The sequence below is a fragment of the Cyprinodon tularosa genome, unplaced genomic scaffold, assembly GCF_016077235.1.
Source record: "Cyprinodon tularosa strain WSP-4 unplaced genomic scaffold, ASM1607723v1 ctg307, whole genome shotgun sequence".
NCBI lineage: Eukaryota > Metazoa > Chordata > Actinopteri > Cyprinodontiformes > Cyprinodontidae > Cyprinodon > Cyprinodon tularosa.
The window spans coordinates 802,369-824,074 of NW_024039016.1; positions in this window are offsets into that span (position 1 = coordinate 802,369).

The window sequence follows — 21,706 nt, forward strand, 5'->3', positions numbered from 1 at the left end:
GAGCCTTACACCATCACGTTGCCCATGTGTTCTTTTTTTAAATTTTTTTTATATTTATGTCAGATCATCCTTGTCGGGTAATATGATTTGTTTATCTGAAAAATTTGCATGTAAAAGAAGAAGTAGCAATCAAAGGAATCTGTTTTGGACAAATACTCTTTCACAGCACTGAATACAGGAAAGATGGATCAGGTCATTGTGGTCTCTGCAGATCGGAAAAGAGAAAGAATCAATAGGTTATTCTAGCAGCATCTTAGCTTCCCCAAAATCTCCACTATTCAGTCTCATTTTAGACATATTGTATTCTTACTTATGCTTCTTTCTATTCATATATTCAGCTACAAGCATATTTTTTTGAGCTCATTTAGATGAGTTTGCAGCTTTCATCTGGGCTCATTTTTCGACCAGTAAATCTGTCACCATGGCTACCTACTGTGTTGTGACCTTTCGAGGTCAACCTGTGATGTGCTAAGTGCTTGGTGTACACTGAACGCTGAGGATACGGCTTAGTGCATGACCGTGTTAGCACAAAAGGAGCAGATTCACAAGCATATATTCTTGCTCACACATAGTAGATGCTAAAAAACAATACTTAGAAACTCGCAAGGTTGAAGTTGGTATCATCCGGTATGCTTAATTCTACAAGTCATTCAATCTGGAATAATTTTTTTTAAGGATGAAATACATATCGAAGGCCATTGAGAAAATGCATGTTTGTTTTAAGCAATCTCAAGCCTGTTCGGTAAGAAGTGCTTTTCCAGTTATCTCTTTATTGTAATCCTGGCTGTGTATAATTAAAATAAAATATTTAAACGAACAAATAAATGAAAAGATACATAAATGAAAGCAGTGACTGTGTTTGAAGCTATGCTTATAAAGAAGGAGGGGATGATGGGAAAGAAAAACAAAGAGGGCAAAAGTCAATATGTTTACCTGGAGGGGTTTTGGCTCAATTGTTCTGGTGTTGAAAAAACAATGCAGTCAGAAGCTACCTCTTTGTTTCTGAATGTTATGCCATATAAAAGAGACTATTTAACACACATTTTGACTTAAAAATTAGGCAGATATTATTTTCTGAATTATAATGCATCTGTGTGATATTTTGTAATTGACATGGCAAATGCATAACCTTTATTAATTCAATAATGCATAGATCAAAATGACCTATTGGAGTGAGTGGAAATGACACAATACAGATTTATACGTGACACAATTGTCAACATAGGCATACGACCAGGGCAACTAAACGGAGATGCCTAAAATAACTTTTCATCATAAGGCACAGTGCTCGCTGAAGGTACAGCTCATTGAGGAAAAGATTAATTTAAAGGTAAATAGCGTCCCAGGGTCATTGTGAGAACAAAGGCGCAGATTTAGAAGAACATTGTTAAGCAGAGCAATGGATCTTTCCCTCTGCTTCCACACACTAGCTTAGAAAGTAAAAAGCACGATTTGGTGCAAACAAATAAGACAGAAAAAACTGCAGGATCTAAATTCTAGATAAGGCTATGGCTAATTGCATCATCGTATACAGTAAAACACATAGTTATTCACCTCATTTATCTGTTCATTCTGTATATGTAGTATGTAATATGATTATTTTATTTACATGTTTACCTAAAATGGGACAATGCATTTTGAAAGCATTAAGCACAAGTTAATACAAGTTAGTGTGCCTACTTGTACAATAGACTAACTAACAATAGACTGTTTATGTACTCATGAATGTAATGTCAGGTATACATAGACCTTGTACTGCTAAAAACAAGCATTTGCTTACAGTCTTTAAGACAAAAAATACTATTTTCCATTACTACCATTAAAACAGACTAAAATGGTCAATGTTAGGCTACAAAGGAGAACCAAATTATTTATTTTTCAAATAAATCTATGAATAAAGGCTTTTGTATAAAGTCTTTAATACATTTCAGTAAGTGTGTACTTTTCCCTGTGTCATTTCATTTTATTACAAATAACTTAGTTTTTGGACATGTATGGTTTGATTTCTTTGTACTGTATGTACATGGATTGTTACCGACATCTGGTGAAAAAGTCATGTCGATAGCACCTCTAAAAATATAGAGAAACATGGAAGATGTTTCTCAATATTGAACATGTTCAATACCTATTGCATCCACTGTATATATAATGAAAGAGCTAGTCCTAGCACTGATCCCTGTGGTACTCCACAGGTAACCCTGGAGCATTAACATGAACAAACTGAAATCTTTCAGATAGATAGAGAGATGTCAATTATCTTATTTTTTTAAAGAATCAATCTTATTTATAAGGAATCTCAATAAAATTTAACTGCTAAGAGTAGATGGGATGGACGATTCAACAGAGCCAAGACTATGGGTGAATTTGGCAACTGTATCAAAAAGATATCTAGGATTATTCTTATTCTCCTCTATTAATGACGAGAAATATCCTGCTTTTGCTTTACGAAGGATAATTTTATACAGCAGTAAACTGTTTTTCCAGACTAGGTATGATTCCTGTAGTCATGTAAGCTTTTGCTTCAAAGTGTGCAGCTCTGCATTAAACTAGGGAGCTAGCTTTTTATTTTTAAAGTTTTTCTTTTTCAAAGGGGCTACATTGTCGAAGGCAGTGTGCAGATAACTAATAACCCCATCAACAAAATCATCAACCAATGAAGGGTAATAAACAAAATTTTTGCATATGTTGCTTTATATTATAAAAGTGTATTTGCCCCTCCTGCAGTAAAACACATGTACAACATGATACAGCCACCACTGTGCTTTACAGTTGTATCATTTTTCTCAGACATTCCAATTTTCCCAGTTTATTTTCAAATAAAATAATGGTCATTAAGGCCGAACATCTCAGTTTAAGTTTTATCCGACCACAGAATATTGTCTCCAAACCTGAAGATCTTTTTCCTTTAGTTTCCAAACTAAGGGGTAAAATCTCTAAGGGGCCCTATTTTTTTTTTCCTTTTTCCTTTTTTCAATAAATTTGTCTTCTTTCTTTGACCCTTTAGCCCATGGTAGTGGAACAAAAATATATCTCACTGTGGATAGTCACGCTCTCATACCAGCTTCAGCTCGCATATGGCATGATGGCAGAATATTCCCTTGGTGTTTAAATTTCCTTATAACTATTTAAACAGATGGCTCTTGCACTTCAGGCATCTGGAAATTCTACTTGAGGATGAACTTTACTTGTGGAGGTTAACAAATGTCTATCAGAAAATATTCATTTTGATTTTTCCATAACACAAAAAGAAGCAGTAGATCTACTCATGCGACTCTATTTCATTAAAAAGCTGTAGGCTACATCAATCATAGGATTTAAAGAGATAGTAATCCTAACAATCTCACGATAATTTACACTCCTGCATTTGAAGAAAAGTAATAAACAACTATCTGAAAAACCTTTAAAAATTTTGATCATTTTAACTGACCAAGGATTGAAAAGTATTTAGAGAGGAACCAACAACAACCCGTTCAAATCTAGGGCCAAATGAGAAACTTACATCTTTTCCAAACCAACACATCCTGGTCAGAGGTTGTTCCGACTTTTAACTGTAGGTGAGCACTAGAGAGCACTAATGGATAAAACAAACTAGCAAAGTAGAAGTTTCTTTCCCCAGGCTGTCTTTCTCTGAGCACAGTTAACATCTCAAAGGCGGGGTAGTCAACAACAAACAAGACTGGTTGTGCAAGGTTGGGTGTACATAGGACTAATAACCTTTTTTTTATCTTGTCCTTTTATTCCTCTTAGTGCGGTTGCTGTCTCAACGGAGAGTATGAACAATGGAAAACTGACAAATTGCTTGATTCTTCTCTCAAATATTATCCATTAAAGTTGGCTCTGAATTGTGATTTACCTTGAGACAGCAAGAACATTAAGTTAAAATGGGCGAACATTAAGGTTTACGACGTAAAAAGCCAATCACCTCACTGTACAACCAATCTATTGAGATCCTGGACAAGAAACCCATGAGGTAGCATTACTGTGACTCTATAACGAAGCACAAGCTTTTTGCTTTTGAGAACTTTGTAAAGTTTAGTGAAATGAAACTAATTTTAAAAGGTGTAAACAATCTTCTATCCCGGCTGTTTTCTGTTCTTATTGTCAAACGTCAGGGCTGTCACAGTCTTGGTTCTGTTATGTTTTCTTTTGAGTATTTAGTTTTACTTTGCTCCATGTTTTCTAGTTTTAGTGGTTTGATTCTTATTTTGTTGTGTTTTCTGGTTATTTTTCAGTTTTTTTATTTGTTGCCCTCTGCTGCCCTCTGCTGCCCTCTCCTTTTTCCTTAGCTCCTTTCCTGTCTGCTCTGTTCACACCTGCTCCCAATCTGCTCATTAGTCCTCTCTTGTTCTGTCTTGTTGTTGTTCTGTCACCCATAAATACACTCCTTATGTGTAGAGTTTTCAGTTTTTTTATTTGTTGCCCTCTGCTGCCCTCTTGTGTTCTCCTTTTTCCTTAGCTCCTTTCCTGTCTGCTCTGTTCACACCTGCTCCCAATCTGCTCATTAGTCCTCTCTTGTTCTGTCTTGTTGTTGTTCTGTCACCCATAAATACACTCCTTATGTGTAGAGTTTTCAGTTTTTTTATTTGTTGCCCTCTGCTGCCCTCTTGTGTTCTCCTTTTTCCTTAGCTCCTTTCCTGTCTGCTCTGTTCACACCTGCTCCCAATCTGCTCGTTAGTCATCTCTTGTTCTGTCTTGTTGTTGTTCTGTCACCCATAAATACACTCCTTATGCAGTTCCCCAGTGCTGGTTCCTTGTCTAACTTCCTCCAACTCATTCTATCTTAGTCTTCCTCCTCGAGATTTTTTTTTTTACCCTGATGTCTCCATGGTTTCTGGTTTGTTTGACTTTTTTTCCCATTTAACTTTTTGGATTCCTGCCTCTGTTGTCTGTTAACAGTTCATTAAATCATCAAGAAACTCACCTCTGCCTCTGCATTTGGGTCCTCAAACCACAACCAAATCCTGACAAGGGTCTATTTAGACCATGCACCCAAGCCTCAGCCAGGGGTCACAGTACAGGAGCGATGTTTCGGACATCTTTTGGACAGTTTAGCTTCTCCTCTAAAGCAATGTTTCCCAACTGGTGGTACTCGTACCCCTAGTGGTCTGCAAGTGCATTGCAAGGGGTACACACAAATATTTTATTTTTTAGGTAGTAAAATAAAATAGCTGGGATCTGTTTAGGATTGTGAGGACCCAATTGAAAAATTATGTGTTTGAGTTCACCTTCAGCTTTGACAAACATCTAAACCAAGCAGAGGAACAGACTGGATATAGAGAACAGCCTGGTGTCTGTGTTTTTCACACTGAGATATCAGAGCTCGTCAAGCAGCTCAGGTGCATTGATTAAAAATAGGTTAAACTAATTATGTCAATTGGACTATAATTTTTGTTCCGTATTTTGTTCCAGCAAGTTAAAATGTGATTATAAGAGTGTTACTCAGAGGAGATTATAGATACAGATTTATAATATAATTTTATTTTGCATTTATTTTGATTCCTTACTAACTTCCAGGCAACATATTTATGTCCTTTTCTTTTATTTGAGATGGAAAACATAAAATTATAAAAACAAAATTAATGCTCAGATTAAAAGATTAAGTAAAATAGTATTTATTTCAGTTATTATACATTCCACTTTTGGACAGTCATCAATACTTTTAAATGAGAGAGGATACTCATGGTAAGATAAAATGCCCAAAGGGATACACAAGTCTAAAAAGGTTGGGAAACACTTATTTAAAGGACCTAGGCTGTTTAACTCTCCCCACTATACCGAAAATATATTTACATAACAATGTTAATACATGAATTAGCTTTAAATTTAATGCATACAATTATCTACTCACCTACATTTTGACCTGTCTGCTTCTGAAAATCAATGTATGCTGCATGATGCGGTGTTAAATTTTTTTATTTTTATTTAAAGCCTCCTTATGACTGGTGTTAAAAAATAGCACAGGTGCTAACACACTCAAGCATTACATCTGGTTTGTCCAATGCATACAGTATGTGATGTCCACATTAAATAAATGAATAAATGCAATAGAATTAATAAACAAAAAGAAAATGCTTCCCTGCTTAATTTTCCTTACTTTGACTCAAAGGTCAGGAGTATCCCTTTCAGTTTTTGTGATACAGATTTAATTTTTTGACACATAATAGGGCATAATAAGGGCTTTTACTGATGTAAAGGCGACCTGCAACACATGAACTTGTGCACCCCAAACCATCACTGCTGCTGACTTTTAGGCTGTGTGTTGAGAACACAGTGTAGGCTATTTTTCTTGTTTAACTATGAGGACACAATGTTCATCTGTTCCAGTAACCACTTTAAATCGTATTTTCAGACCAGAAGTTCTATTCTAAATAGCCTTAATACACAGTAATTCATGTGTTTTATCTGTTTTTGTCATTAGCTCAGGGACTACTTTATCAACAAAAAGCTTTCTATAAAAAAATGTTTTTAGAAGTGAGACCATTAACACAACAGAATCGCTTAGAGCCCAAACATTACAGCCATTTTCATGTGATAATATCCATCCAGATTCTTTTGATCTTTTAATGCATTCACAAAGAGAAAATTCCATGAATTTACATTTTTATCTGTGTAGAGAGTTTTATTCACTGTTTTTACACTGTCACATTATATGAAACTTAATTCCTTCCAATTCATCCATCTTAATTACATGCTGGATTTCTTTTTAAACTCAACATATACATTTTTTCCACAATGTTTTGTAAAGTATGTTGGGACATTGCGATAAATTCTACAATCAAAAAGTGCTAAAGATGACTGAATTATCAAAATCAGAAGATCATTTACCTCTAGCAGGTATTGCACACAGAAGTATGCTTGAATGAGCCAGTAAATAGAGTAGAACTTAAAATCCTCTTTAAATACACTAAAACAATTTAGGCAAAGCTGATTAAAAATGCTTTAGTTCAGCCTAATGTTGTTGTTGCTTACATTGTTTTTTTCACTAAAATGTGAAAAGAAACATTAAGAAAAGAAGCAAAATGATAATAGGAACATTATCTGATGCTGAAACAACAATCTCTATATTATATTGGGAGGAAGGTTTGAAAATGCAGCATATTAGATTTTTGAAATTATCTTATATTTTACCTGCCAAGAGTTAAAAATAACCCCAACTTGTACATAAGTATTTGCAGTGAGAAATACTTTCCTAAATACTGATCAATAAGCAGTAGTCGTTGCATAAACATTGTGCATAAAACTACACACTCAGTAAATTGATAGTTACATTTAAAATAATGTCTCTTAAAGACATAGCTGCTTATGATACACATAAGGTTAGAGCAATAGTAATAGAAAAAATACATCTCAAACTGTAGCAAACAAGGCTGAATAATGACCTGTGGTTTTGTTGCTAACATTAAAGGAGAGGTAAAGGATGAAAAGAAAAATATCCAAAGTACACAGCAAGAAAACTGCAGTTACATTTTTTTTTTGTCAAAATGCACTTACACTAAAAGATCAAGACTGACGTAGATAAAAAAAATGCTTCAGGTGGCAGGTGCAAATTTTGTTGAAAGGTCTTAAGAGTCTATTCAGATCTCCTAAAAGTAAGAGCTTTTCAAGATTAGAGCTAAAATAAATAAAAGTAATGATTTCATGCTACAAATAAGATAGATAAGACTCTTTTTGACATATACTGTATTTCAATTTATATCAGCTGTAATTTCTACATATACGTATACATATATACTGGACTGACTCTAAAAAAATAGTCCATGGAGGAGTTACTTCAAAGTAGGACCATTATAATTATTTACTATAGAAAGACAACAAAATACAGGCAAAAGCCTTCAGTTGATTGAAAACACTGGAGCCAAAGTTCTGATGAAAATTCAAGAGAGAAAGCTTGTATTTAGCCTATTTCAACTTCCCTTAAGTGGCTCTCTGTTAAATCCAGAATATAATGGGTGAGAAAGAAAGACGGTACAATAATTTAGGGGAGAAAGAGATAGAAACTGGAAACAGTGCATGAAAAGAGAAAGTTAGGCAAAACAGCACAAAATAGACAACACAGAAGATATATAGTAACTCCTAGATGTCTGCTTTCATACCTGTATGAGATGAGAGGGACACAAAACAGAGATCATAACAGCAAAAAGAAGACAATAGACAACCAAAGTAAACATAAAGAAAAGCTACAAGAGAAGCAGGTATCCCTTAGATATCCTTGTGTGCCAAAGTCAAAACCTATGGTGATTACCCAATATTTATCAGGGTGGTATATATCTGTAGCTGCAGCTTAGCACCTAGTATTAGTGTGTGTCCATGAACACCTGTAGCAAGATGCATGAGCATCTTCGTGTATAAAGGATTCACAAACCTTCTTCAGGGCCCCGGACAGAAAAAGAGGCGACGCAAGCCCCATATATCCAGAGGCACCCCAGATCACTGGGACACAAGCATGGCAGAGGGATGGCCACACCCACCAGGGAAGGGCAGATGAGAGCACCCCCGAGGGGCCAAACCCCCAAAGGCGCGCAGTCCCTCGAAAGCCCGACCCCAGAGGCTACATTGCTGAGGTCCCACAGGGCTGCAGCAGCAAGCCAATGGGCTCCAAAAGCAGTCAGTTGAGCCCGATGCAGACCCAGATAAGAGTCCTGGGGTCTTTGGCTGGGGAGTGCACCAACTCCCAGTGGGGACCCCACAGGGCCAGGAGCATGCACTTAAGTATCCAACCATGCACCTCTCATCAGCAGGGAGCATAAGAAGGGGGAAATGATAGGCTCTACAGTATTCATACTTGGGGCCTACAATAATTCCAGTAGACAAATTCACAACCATCCAGTCACATTCACACAATGCCCCCCTTAATTTTGTCAAAGTATATATAAAATGTAGGTATACATGTTTTATGGATCCGTATATGTACAATTAATAACAAATTTCATGCTTTAATTTTTTTTGTATAAATTCAATAACAAAATCACTTTCAACTTGATTTAGATTTTTCTATTCTAGATGAATATATTTTAATTCAACATTCAGGTCTATGATAAATTACCATTAAAGATTTTGCCACTGTGGGCTGCATGGTAGTGCAGTTTTGTAACGCTCTTGTCTTGCAGAAAGAAGGTCCCTGTTTCGATTCCCAGCCCAGGGTCTTTCTGCATGGATTTTGCATGTTCTCCCTGCACATGTATGGTTTCTCCAGCTTCCTCCTATAGTCCATGACAAAAATGACAGTTAGGTTAATTTTCTAAATTGTGCTTAGGTCAAGGTGCATGGTTGTGTATCTTTGTGCGTTGCCCTGCAGTGGACTGGCAACCTGTCCAGCATTTACCATGCCTTTCTACCATAGACGCTGCAGATATGGAGAAATATCCTTAACATTTTTTCTTAATCTGTCCTCTTTATTTGAAGGTTTATGTAACTGAAAAGTCATCCCAAACCAGAGGTTTCATTACCTTGCTAATTGTTGCACTAATAAGAGGCTTGTTTATCTAGCAGGAGTGATTAGATGTGTCATGTAGCATTAATTAGGCCCATGGTGTTTAATGTTGCATTAGGATGCAGACAGAGATAATGTTCCCATGCCTACTCCAGCTTGGACACATCGATTATAATTATTACACAATTTTCCCAAAGATGGATAGACTGACTGAGTGCTATTCTTAAGGATAAGAGGAGATGTAATAAATGTTGGCACTCAGTATGGAGCTTAATACCGGATTTCTTAAGTGTGTGATAGGGAATACAGCTCATAACAGACTCTGGTTGTTGTCATCAGCTGCTGTCTCTAGTGGGAAGCTTAGAAACCAGATTGGCTTAAAATGGGTCCTGATCACTAGATAGGCAGATACACAAAAATCCATTTGCAATTGTTGAAAGCACCAGATGTGACAAAAGTACCTGAAAATTGTATTTAAAAAAGAGCAGAAACACTAAATCATATTTGTACCCAAGTAAAAAGTAGCCAAATAACTCAATTAAATATGATTAAAAAAGTGTTTTTTAGGAAACGCTACTGGAGAACTGATAAATATAATCACTTGCTATTAAAGATTTCAGTTCATTTCAGTTCAGTAGCTTTTATTAAGATTTTTCTGCCGCATTTCTAAAAAAGAAAAAAATGATTTGATCAAAGACAACATATCATTTTGTACAACTAAAAGACAGTTGGGCTGTTCTGCTACCATGTAATTATAATAATAATGTGTTCTCCTGCAGACTAGCTACAGAAAAGTGTGATAAATTTGTTGTTTTCATGTCAACAAATCTGGTTTTGTTCCTATTTTTTATGAGATTAACTCAAATCCATAAAACCTTTTCCAGATACATAATATAAACATTTCCCTCAAATATTGTTCACAAACCAGTCTAAATCTTTGATAGTGAGCACTTCTCCTTTGCTGAGATAATCCATCCCACCTCTAAGATGTGCCATATCAAGATGCTGATTAGACACCACTGTCCACAATAAAAGGCCACTCAGAAAGGTGCAGTTTTATCACACAGCACAATGCCACAGATGTCACAAGATTTGAGGGAGGGTGCAATTGGCATGCTGACAGCAGGAACGTCAACCAGAGCTGTTGCTTGTGTATTGAATATTCATTTCTTTATTCATTCATTTTCCAAAAACTGTCAGAAACCATCTCAGGGCAGCTCATCTGCATGCTCGTTGCCCTCATTATGGTCTCCACCTGACTCCAGTTCATCGTCACACCCAACTTGAGTGAGCAAATGCTCACATTTGCTGGGCTCTGGCATGTTGGAGAGGTGTTCTTTTGGTTTACATGGTAGATGGTAGACAGTGCGTGTGGCGTCATGTGGGTAAGTGGTTTTCTGATTTCTGTGTTGTGGATTGAGTGGCCGAAGGTGGCGATGGTATGGGCAGGTAACTGTTATAGATGAAGAACACAGGCGCATTTTATTGATAGAATTTTGTATCCTGAGACCAATCGTTGTGCCATACATACAAGAACATCGCCTCATGCTGGAGCAGGATAAGGCACAGCCCCATGTTGCAAGGATCTCTACACAATTCTTGGATGGCGGCTTCTTGGATTGCAGGAACTGGGTTCCATTTCCTGCAAATATCCAGCAACCTGGCACAGCCATTGAAGAGGAGTGGACCAACATTCAGTAAGCTACTATTGACAACCAAATCAACTCTATACGAAGGAGATGTGTTGCACTATCTGAGGCAAATGGTGGTCACACCGGATACTGATTGATTTTTCTGAGTCCCACCCCCCCAAAAAAAATACAACAACAACAATCTGTACCATTCAGAGTGGTCTTTTATTGTGGGCAGTCTAAGGCAAACCTGTGCACTTATCATGGTGTATAATCAGCATATTGATATTGCATACCTGTAAGGTGGGATGGATTAGCTCAGCAAAGGAGAAGTGCTCACTATCACAGATTTAGCCTGGATTGTGAAGTATATTTGAGGGAAATGCTAACATTGGGTTTGTGGGAAAAGTTTTAGATCTTTGAGTCCATCTTATGAAAAATGGGGACAAAACCAAAAGTGTTGTGTTAATATTTGTTTTGAGTATAAATCACACTGCTTTTATCCCCGGCCATTACTGTGCCCTGATCTGCCAGTTGTCTTAAGAAAACCTGGCAAAATAAATTATTAGCTGCCCATCTCTAAACTCCTTCCGTCAAATAAAACAGAAACACAGTGAAACTAATCAGACGAAGGAAGAAGACATTGCAAAAGAGTTAGAGTAGAAGCAATCATGGTGCAACATGATGGAGCAAACCAGTTTTTAGCACTATTACGTATACTTTATGTTAAAACCCCATATATGCAATAAATCAATAACACGTAGAGCATTTGTTTTGCTAAGCTAAATCTGTATTGCATCAAAATTTGGTAACACTGTCAAAGTAGTTGAGACATTCAACTGTCCAGTTGCTGGTGCCCAGCCGCCCGTGTCCTTATTAGAGGCCCAACAATCAGAGCACAATGATCTAATTTGCTCTCAAGTTATGTATCATGCATGGATGAACATAGTGAGGCCTTTCATGAACAGTACTGAGAGAATAAAGTAAAGACTAAAGCATTAATGTTATGTCATGCTATCATAATCTAAAACTGAATGACAATTATTTTGAATTTATTCAAGTACCTCGATAGATTCTGCAAATATTTGTACAATTCTCAGATGTATAGTTTCTTTCCTAATACTGCATGATGTTCACAGAGTTTTTTTGACAATGGAATCTATTATTACATTGTGTTCTGTTTATCTGATTGAGGCCAAAGAGGTGAAACATCTGAGAGCAACTCCCAACAACTCACTTATCAAAAGGTGTTCCCTGGCCAGAAACATGAACCATGCAAGCTTATGAATTGCCAAGGAACAAGATGGAAAGTCTTAGTTTCCAATCTTGCTCAGACTTTCTTTTTTTGTGTAAAATTGCAAATTTTCCATTCTTTAACACACTGTATTGGTTTTGTCCCGGTACCGTCTTTTTCCTTCATCCTAAAACATTGCATGTTAGTTTGTGTGTCTAGTCTACATGTCTGCATGGACTCTTTACCAAATACAGCTCAGAAAAACTCAAGCACACGTCAGGAACGTGGATTCACCAGGCACACATATATCCCTAAACATTTGACTTCTGCTCAATATGCTCTAATCTGATCTCCTATGTAGAGAACAGAAGACCCCAAACATATTCTCTATCACCTGAAAAAATGACCCAATAACACAAAACAAAAAACAGGTTTGAGGCCTTGAGGTTATTTTTCATATTGCACAGCATCTAACATTTACCCTCTCCTCAGCATCGCCTTTCAGCTATATTTGGGATCCCATTTTGGGATCCCACTTTTATGTTATTGTACATCCAGTATGTTTGCTCTACTGCAATTTCCCAGTTCTGCTGTGTAGGATGTGCACAAAGCATAAGTAAACGGCTTTGGTTATGAAAATCCAGTATGCTGCTAAGGGAGGGTCCTTTTAGCTGTTTAATGTGATGAATTGGAGTTCTTCTCACGACAGTCCATGTTATTCTTCTACTATATAAACCATAATGTAAAATTTATATCTTTTTAAAATCTCATGGAGTTTGTAACTTAGGAGGAAGCTTGTTTCTGATCTTGTTCTATCGGTCCTGATCCACTTCCCCTGACTATAGCTGATGGTCATAGCGTAGGCAGACCAGTAAATCAAGAGCTTTAGTGTTTTGGCTCCACTCTCCCAGACAGACTGAAGCATTGCATCAGTGCAGATGCTGCTTTTCTTAAAGGGAAGTCGCATTTTGAAAAAAGAAAAGAAAGATTGGGTAAGATTAGGAAAGAAAATACTGTGGATACAAAAAAAGAAAACAAAAAACAGATGTTCGAGAATTACAAAAAACACCAATGTTTGTGGGTTAAGGATGCAAACATGAAACCCAAACCAGAAATCAATAAGTCCGAAAATTTGGGGAAGAAAATCTGATCGAGGTGTCCACAGAATTACTTCTGTAGGGAAACTGGATTTTACAGACAACTGTTGCCACCTGTGATGCTAATACCAAATAATTTTGCAGAGAAATAATACAGGCGGAGAAAAAGCTTTACATATTATGCTCCACTTTTATGCAGAAACCGTATATAGAAGCTATTAGATACCAGTTGATTGCAAATGATTTTGTGCTGCCTCCTCTGTCTTGTTCTTGTTTATCTAAAATAACTAATCTGCTGCCAGCAAGGTGACAGATAGCAAGTGTTTTGCAGCACCAGGTTTCAGGCATTTGAGTTAGCTCACCCAAACTACCAGTTTGTTGACGCTGCGTGATTGTTTATATGGTTTGAACTGCCATCTGTCACCTTCAGTATTTCATCATTGTCTCCCATCAGCATGTGTTTCAGCCCAAAATATCTAACTCTAATCCCTGACTGCTGGCCCTTTAAATAAATTATAATGTCCATGGGGTTATGTAAGGTGCTGTCAGGACTTTTTTATTCTGCCTGAGCTCTTCTTTTTGAGTTATGCAGAGCATAAATTTCTTTGCATCTCTAGTAAATTTTGCCTATAACTTTATGGGTTCTGGAGTTTTTTTGTTCTTTTTTTTGTTTGATTTTCCATTGACTCGTCTCTTCACAGCTAGGCTCATTAATCCTATAATAATGTCCATGATAGAGAAAATGATGTCAATTCATGTCCTTCCCATCTTATTTATGCTGTTTCTACTGCAGGGTAGATTCCAGATGAAGGTTGCAGCATGTTATTGCACGTGTCAAATGTTAGTCCATATGCTCCGTTCTTTATTATTCTAGTAGTTGCCATCAGGATGCTAATAAACCAAGCTAGAGTTTAATGCATGGGCGTAGGTTTGCATAGGGACCATAGGGACATGTCCCTACCAAAATTTTGAACCGACCTAATTGTCCCTATGTGAGCAACATGTTTATAATGTGAGCAACATGATGTGAGCAACATGTTTATAATTTACAGCAGTAGTTGTTACAGCAGTGGCTTCTTTTCCTCTCGCAGCTCCTCTGCCTGGTCTCTCCTGTCCCTTTCACGCAGCAGCGCATGGAACTGTGCTGCGCTGTTTAACTCCACTCTCATTGGTTGTTCTGCTTTAGGTCCCGCCTTCTCTCTCTCTGATTGGCTGTTTTCTAGTCCTGGTGTGCTTGGAGCACAAAATTGAAAATTGATTCACACTAGAATGCTGCGGTTACTACAATTAATATTAGGCTACAAAACTAGTCCCAATTAAAAAAAATTAATATCATGTACACTAAAAAACAAAGACCTTTTTTTTTCTTTTATAAAGCGAAATATTCTGAGTCAGCCAGGAGTTCTGAAGACACAAAATTGGCAAATAAAGGATGTAAGCCATCAACATTTCTAATTCGTATCCACAGCCAACTAAAAAAGAAAATGTGAAGGTTTCCTTTTTACCAATATTTAGTTGCTATTACTGGCTTCATTTTTTTATGACTCTTTGAGAAAGTTCAGGTATAATTATTAGCAGGTGTTATTTCTCTTATAGAGTACAACAACAACAAATGGGGCCCTAAACATCTGCTGTTTTTCGTTTAAAAAGCATAATTAGGGTTCCACATAATAATAGTTCTATTTTATTGACTATTTATACTTCTAGAAATAGGATAAAGACAAGAACAAAAAAAGGAAGAATATAAACATTGATTTTATCTTACATAGATTTCCACACAGTCTATAAGTAAATTAGTACAAACATTAATGTCTGGTAAAAATGCTTGAATCTGGCTGTTTATTTTGGATACTGTGAAATTACAGATAAGATAGTGTTATATTGTCTTTTATAATTGTTAAAAATTATTTTATATTTGAATACACTTGGGCTCATTCTTAGTGTTGTGTTTGTAGATGATGCCACTAAAAAATAAAATAGACATACAGTAAGGAGCTATTTAAACAGTCAGACAGTAAGCAATATAGGACAATGATAAAAGGTTGTGTTACATTTAATCCTTTACTATTAAAAACACAGTTATACATTATATGATTATAGGAAACACAGATATCCAGTAATAATGATGCAGGGCAGCTTGTAGGTGAAGCAGCTGGCCCTTCAGTGCTTCAGGTGATGTCTAAATAAACCAGGTGAAACTAAAATATTTCCACATGGATGGAGAATATTGACAGACAAAACATTTTTTTTATCTTATATATTATATATATGTATATATATATGTATATATATATTTATTGTATTTTTACAATTTTGGTATAATTACTGATCTAAGTGGATTGCTCTTTAGGGGAAAGGGACATTTTACATTAATATTATGTTTTATAGTCTCCATTCTCCAGTTAATGATTAATCACATACTAAATTAGTTGACGATTATTGAAATAATCAATTAATACGATTAATTTTTTCAGCCCTAGATAAAATACATGAAATGGGCTATACAGAGTAACTACAGCCCAGATGTTCAACTTTTATAGTGAAGTTAATATCTTAATGAATGTATTATTTTGCTTGATACAGAGAGAGCATAGTAGGTAAAATATAAGAGTAGGGTTTAACTCTGCACAATTGTATATCTTCAAAAGAAAATACTGTATTTACCTTCTCTATTAGTCATGCAAATGAAACCATTTACAAAGTGGAAAACAGTCCTAATTTCACATTCATCAGAGCCAGTGATACTTCAAACATTGATAAACAGCATCTAATGAGTGTAGAGCTTATAACATTTTTATTAATGTAGCAAAATTATGCTTTTCTCTTTTAACAATGAATTCGTCTTATCAGTACGGATGCTCACATCGAGCATAAAAAAGGACATGCATATTGCAGCACCAATGACACCAGACCAATAGTGTCCCCACCGAAGTTCAAATCAAACCTACGCCCTTGGTTTAATGTATCACATATTTTTGGGCGATGGGAGATGGGCCTCAGTAATCTATCTCTGTAACTGTTGTATACTCTCCGGTGATCAGTAAATATTGCAAGGACATTTATTTGGTGTTTTCATTAAAGACAACACAGTTGTTTTGTTCACTGTTACTGTATGGTAGCATTGCATAACAATCAGGCCCCACAAAGTGCCGTCCAATAATAAATAAAAAGGCAACGTAATAAAGTAAATCTATTTTAAATTGGGACGGCTGCTGCAAGAAGAGTTAGAGGCAAACTTCTGCAATAAAAAGACTTTGTGTTAAGAGTTTAAAACAAAAAGCATAAATGTTTGTTTCCATGGCTACCATCCAGAAAAATACAGGCAGGTTTTTTTGGTTTTTTTTCCAGAAAAGCTTGCAAGCTGGCACAGTTGTGCCCGCTCTGTTGACTTCCACTAAGTAGGTCCTAGGGTTTAACTACCAGCAGGAGTTTTTCTCTTCAAATGTTCTTTCCTTCTCTGCTGGTCAAAAATTCATTATTCTGACACAAAGGTGTACCTCGGCTTCTATTTTGCCATGAAATATACTTTTTATTTTTCAGTTTTCTGCTATCAAGTTTTTACTCTGATTCTCGCACAGCAGCTTTTGTAGTCAGAAGAGAAACACAAATCCGATGTATAGTACAAGATCAGAGCAGACTTTAGTTACTTTCGCCTGACGACAGTGACTGCTGTTTGCTCAGTTGCTTCTATAACTTTACCAGGTGCTTTATGTTGTAATCAACTTCTAATCAATTGGTAATTATTAATAAGTAATATATAACATACCACAGAACATTTGGCAGAAACTTTGAAAAGATTTTTCTAACTTGGTGCAACTTGGTGATGGTATGTGCAGCAGGCTGTACTGCAGATGGAAGAACAGTGGGACTAACATGTTCCATTGGAGCCCTCATAAGTCATTCGCCAAGGCCATTCTTGGCTTATGATGCAGTAGTTTTGCGGGTTTTGGCAGCAGAGGTGTAGCCAGACAATTTTCTTCTAGGCCAGGCAGCAGCCAATGTACACTAAAGGGAGGGCAAAAATGTATAAGTTCTAGAACCAGTTCAGACTTGATCTACACTAATCAAACTTTACTTCCAAGAAAATGAACAAACACAACATTCCTATTTTCCTAATTTATCACTGAAGAGAGTAGATCTCCCTGAATCCCTTGCTAATACACATAATTAAGGATGGATTTACACATACAGGCTTTCTAAACTTAAGTTATGGTGAAAAAATCTTCTTTGGTTCTTTCACATGTCAATCTTTGGGGTATAGTGCATTCGCTTAGTGTGCGCACTTCTAGTGTTCATGCATCCAATGGGCTTCAGTTTCAGTCATTCAACGTAGCTCTACTGCTCTCCCCATTTAACAATTGTAGAGAATTGAAAGAATAAAACTGTTTTACAAGTTCATAACAAAAAGAGGAATGCCTCAGAAGAAAGAAATAAGTGCAGACTGTATTTTGTAAGATTTTACATGATGCCTGAAAAGCAGGAAGGATTATCTTGCATATGTATAGTTACTTAAACTATATTTACCTTGGCCTTTCTTACCTACATTTCGGTAAACTATAATCCACTATACCTATAATCAAATGTAGTTCTCCACTTTATCAATATACACACACATTAATGCATACATCAATAATGTTTATTTATCTATCTGCAATTATATATGACAATCCTAGATGACTTTCAGAGACACATATCTTTCCCTTCTCCACCATAAAAAAACAGGAATTCTTTATTTGTCATCTTTAATTTTAGTAAAGTGATGTGTGAAAACAAATCACTATTCTATTTTTGTTGCCTATTTATGATAAATACACCAATAATCAAAATGTCAAATTAGGAGTTCCCAATGAGGAGTATCATTGCTGCCCCCCTCTGGTTTAAATAAGAACTGTTTGCTCTGGAGTTTGTAAATTGAATCCACATGGGACTAACAAATCCCCCTGTAGGGTAGAGGACAGGTGAGGCCAATGAGTGGCCTTGGCCACCCCAGGTCCCCCATCTAGCTCCGCCCATCACTGACAACTTATAAATCAAAACACTAAATCACTGGTCTTTTGTTGCTATCATTTGGACACTTATAAAAGGTTCTAGCATACAGCTTAATGGGGTTGTTTAAGGTGTAACACCCCTAAAAACAAATTTCATTAAAAAAACTAACACTTTAATGGCCTTATAGCTCTCTTTAAGCCAATACTCCATCCTCTAAACCAAGGCCCTCCATTATAACTTCAACTGATATTTAGGCAATTCAAAGTAAATCAAATTTGGCAATATAAATTCTGACTATAGTATATTTAGATGTAGGTGAACTGACTCGGAAGCAAAGTCCTTTCGGTAGGCTTAAAAAGTTTTTTCAACATAATTCAGACCTTAAACAATTAATTGCATTAATCAGTTATTGAAATATTAGTCAACTAATTTAGTAATCAATTAGTTGTTAATTGGAGTAGAGACTGTAAAACATGCCTTTAGCTGACAGAGAAACCCACTTAGAGCAGTAGTTATATCAAATCATGATATAATCTCAATAATATCATTATGAAATATATATAAACATAAAAAATATAAATATAATATATATATATATATATATATATATATATATATATATATATATATATATATATATATATATATATATATATATACATATACATTTACAGGATTACATATACATACAGGATTAAAAACATAGTTTTTGGCTATCGATATGCTCTATCAAGAACTCCTGTGGAAAACTTTTTGTTTCACCTGGTTCAATTTCATAAAAAAAATCTTTAAGAAACTATTATTAATCAAAAAAATAATCAAAAGATTTATCAATTTGCAAAAATAATCATTAGTTGCAGCCCTAATAAACATTATAAATTATTCTTAAAGTGCTCACAATCTCGTAAAAAATGCTTGACAATATTGACTGTATACTTTTAACCTGACATTCTGTCCAGCCAGCAAATCCAGTTCTACTAAGCTGCAGCACAGCCTGTCAAAAGCTGTTTGGGACGATTTCAAAAAAACATCTAAACAAAAGTTTAAAGGAAAAAGACAAACAGGATGATTCACAGCTCTGCTAAAAACAGCACCAATGACATCAGCTAATTAGGAGATTGTTTTCCTCTGAGCTGTAACTAAATGCTCCCGTTTTGAATTATCACACCTATGCTATGCATTTTGAATGAGAATAACCCCAGCTGGTCCAGATGGATTCCCCGTCCTGTGCAGATGCTCCATGTTGCAGCTTAATCCGTGTGAAGAATTTAAAGCAAACGCTAAAAACGAAAACCAGTTTTATTATTCCTTTACTTTCAGGTCCATTCTCTAAACCTGAATTTGACACTAAAACAAGAAAAATCATAAATATGTACACAAGTATTAGAAGATAAAAACAATGGACAAATAAATAGATGATAAATTATATGTTTTGCTTATTTTTTGCTACAACCTGCTGAATAATCTTTTGAAGTAAAATCATTAAGACAGCTAAAAGGATTGTTTAGATTAAATGTGGTCAGATTAAATAAGCTACTTTTTATGATTGACACTTCAGAGGAGAGGATCTGTTGACAGGACAATGATCCGAGGTATTCTCTAAAAATCTCCTATTAACTGAGAAGTTGCTTGTAACAAGCCACTGTTGAAGCTCTTGCAGAGGGGATTGAACTTTCCCTCTTATCTGATCAAAAATTGAGTACCGGTATCTTTACTTGGATAAATATTCATTTAATTATTTAGAGTAATGTTTTTTGAGTCCACACCCCTAACACAAAAAAAAACAAGTATGTGCATCCGAAAGTACAGCTCGAGCTGGAGCGAATGAAGCAGCCATGATTAGAAATTGACTGATCCACACGCTCATGAACATATCAGCCATCTTCCTTCACCTCAGACTCTGCAATGTTTGCATTAGTTCATTGAGTTCTGAATCCACAGTTAGATGAGTCCACAGTGCAATGAAGGCTGACAATTAGCCTAATGAAGTGCAGGAGAAAATCACACTCAGTGCTGTGATAACAGTTGCTCAGTGAATATTCATGCGCTGTCGGTTTTGTAGATGTACTAAAAGGTGGTGCAGTGTTGCTGAATACCAATCATTATATTTCAGTGAGTCGCTTGTCTCAGCAAAGGTAACATCCTGATCAGCCTAATTTCTGTGAGGATATTATTTATTTATTTTTTGGTGCATCCAACCGATTAAAAATCAGCGCTTAATTCTTTAAGTATTGGCCGTATGCAGTCTCATCTGTTCTATTATCAGAAATAAATATATTTGTGGAACAGCGGCAGTTTTTTGTGGTTTTTATTTGAATCTTTGGGGACTAGGCATACAAAGTGCATTTTATTTAAAACCAAACTTTTCTAAAAGGAAAATGTTCCTTTTAAAGCCAGATAAACAATTATGAAAAGGTATTACTTATAGCTGTCAGGAAAGAGTTATAAAGCAGTTATAAGGTAGTTATAGCAGGGTTTTTATACTTCCAGACTTTATGGCAAGGTTTTCGTCTCACATTCTGAACACTGCACTGACACTTTCTATTAATGGTTTATAACATATTCAATGCTTTACTAATTATGGAGTTGTTTCATAATTTGCAAGCCCTTTAAGTTTTGCCTTTCCATTAAAGAATAACAGCAGCTTCACTTTGACGGCTATTCAACAGGTTTCAAAGCGGGCCTTGATGTTTAGCAGAAATTATATATATATAAATTTCTTCAAATAATTCCAAACTGCTTTATTCTTCACCTTCCATAAATAACACTTTCCTTTGGTCTTTTGTTATGTAAAGTTAGTCTTCTTTTTAGCTGTAAATCTGCGGTATTCTTTATCATTTTGCACAAATCTGCCTAAAAGGCTCAAAGAAACTTAAGGTTGACAATGTGAAGTTTAATAGTCTCCAAATAAATTATTACCAAAATACCATTTACCTTTTTTGTCTGTTTAAAATAAGAAAAATCTTGATTTTATTTGTGGCTTTAATGAGCAGTCTTTTAGGTTATGCAAACAATTTTAAGAAGTTTTAAATTTGCAGACTACTCTTGACCTTGGAATTATTTTCTCTCCAATGAAGGTGTAAATCAAGCAGTAATTAATGAAGGTGTCTTCCCTGTTTTAGAGTTTTTATCTCACCATTTTAGAATGTTCCCTCCTTCATGCTTAGCTGCTGTCCACTGGTCAGCCAGGCCAGCTCATTGAGGGCGGGACAGCCGTGAGTCACTCTGGCCAGATGGAAGTCAGATTATCCCCCATTAGATGACATAATGCCATGGTGGTCCCTTTTCCCAGACTCAAACAAAACAATCTGTTGATCCTAAATCG